Source organism: Aplysia californica, unplaced genomic scaffold (assembly GCF_000002075.1).
Source record: "Aplysia californica isolate F4 #8 unplaced genomic scaffold, AplCal3.0 scaffold00511, whole genome shotgun sequence".
In the NCBI taxonomy this organism is placed as follows: domain Eukaryota; kingdom Metazoa; phylum Mollusca; class Gastropoda; order Aplysiida; family Aplysiidae; genus Aplysia; species Aplysia californica.
In genome coordinates this window covers 45,027-47,215 of record NW_004797781.1, presented here as the reverse complement: position 1 = coordinate 47,215, position 2,189 = coordinate 45,027, and positions in this window count along the sequence as shown.

The following is a 2,189-nucleotide window of genomic DNA, read 5'->3' as shown; positions in this document are numbered from 1 at the left end:
ATGTTATACAACATCTGTGAAGGCTCAAACGACTTCAATATACCTTGGCCGGCTTCATTAGTACAAAATACCATTCAAGTCTTATGAGTAACACACAGCTCTCTCTCTGTCTCTCTCTGTCTCTCTCTCTCTCTCTCTCTCTCTCTCTCTCTCTCTCTCTCTTTCTCTCTCTCTCTCTCTCTCTCTCTCTCTCTCTCTCTCTCTTTCGCGGCTCGTCATGTCTCGTTTCGACTCTCTCTATCTCTCTCTTTTCGGAGTTTTTCAAGACTCTACACCCCTCTAACTTGGTCCAGTGAGAGACGTGCGTTAAATACAGAGGTCATAACTCTTAAATTACCTCAAAATGTTATACAACACCTGTGAAGGCTCAAATGGCTTCATTATACCTTGACCGGCTTCATTACTACAAAATACCATTCAAGTCTTATGAGTAACAAACACACAGCGCTGAAGCGTATTCGGAGCACACCGATTTCATTGGTGGAATCTGCTATTTCCTGCCGATTTACATTCTATCTGTTTGCAGCTCGGTGAATTGGTGAGGAGGACAGTTAGGTTCTCATGCGTAGCAGTGTCAGTACCAACAACATCCTTAGCATCCTGCACTTTAAGCTAGATGGGCTTACTTAAAATTTAGTCTTTTAGTAAAGAGTGTCACATCACTTGCAACGGAATTAGCGGGTGGTTGGCGGGTGCTCTGATGTGATTTGCTTCTTCTTTCCTATTAAACATTTATCGTCTTTATCTCTCCTCGTTCTTTTTTGTGTTTGTTACTCTCTTGTAATACCTCTAATCTGAAGCACTTATATGACCTTATTGTGTTGCAAGTGCCGTAAAACACTTACTTAAACTAAAACAAAAGACTACACCCGTCTGGCTTGGTCCGGTGGGAGACGTAATTTAAATTTAGAGGTCATTACTCTTAAATTACCTTAAAATGGGCGGTAAACATGTTCATAAAACATCTGTGAAGGCTCAGACGACTTCATCAACTTCATGTCTTGTGCGTTTGCGTGAGTGCACTTTTAGGTCTAACTTTTGTAACGTTTACTGCCATTGTTAACGACCAAGACAAAATTTCTCCCTGCGAGATGAATAAAGATTGTCATTGTCATTGTCATTGTCATACCTTGGCCGGCTTCATTACTACAAAAATACAATTCAAGCTTATGAGTAACAAACACACAGCGCTGAAGCGTATTCGGAGCACACCGATTTCATTGGTGGAATCTGCTTTTTCCTGCCGGTTTACATCCTATCTGTTTGCAGCTCGGTGAATTGGTGAGGAGGACAGTTAGGTTCTCATGCGTAGCAGTGTCAGTACCAATAACATCCTTAGCATACTGCACTTTAAGCTACGAGCGGCTTACTTTAAGTTTAGTCTTTTAGTAAAGAGTTTCACGTCACTTGCAACGGAATTAGTGGGAGGTTGGCGGGTGCTCTGATGTGATTTGCTTCTTTTTTCCTATTAAACATTTATCGTCTTTATCTCCCCTCTTTCTTTTTTTTTTTTTTGTTTTGTTTTGTTACTCTCTTGTAACACCTCTAATCTTCTGCCCTTATATGGCCTTATGCAGTTGCGAGTGCCGTAAAACATCTACTTAAATTAAACTAAAAAGAGGTGTTATTGGAGTGTAACGTACAAATAAAAGAAGGAAAAGAGATAATTAAGGCCGATTGATGTTTGTAGGAAAAAAGAACAACAAAAAATTGGAGCGCCCGCCTATGACCCTTGCATGGACTTGAGAATACACTATCTGGTGTATTTAACCCTATCCGTACGTCCGGGTCATTTTGTACCCACGGGGTTGTATTCTTCACATTTTAGAATACTTCTAGTACGAAGATGTCTTTGAAACTTTCAATTAATTTTCAAAGAATCATTTTGACAGACTTCTAGGCAAAGTGTACGGATCGGATTAACGAGTAAATTTCCTTTTTGGAAAGTGGTAGCACAGAGTTCACCACGTCGCTTGGATACGATAGTAAAACACGACGGTTGGATAGGGTTAATTCAGTTGATTTTGTTATTCATAAGGTTAGTTATGTGGGATTTACCGCTTGGCTTGAAAAGAAGTGATATTAGCCAAGTAACGTTCTTTATGTTTCATACTGCTGTATGTAAATAGATGAAAAAACAGGAGTGAAAACAGACAGACAGACAGACAGACAGACAGACAGACAGACAG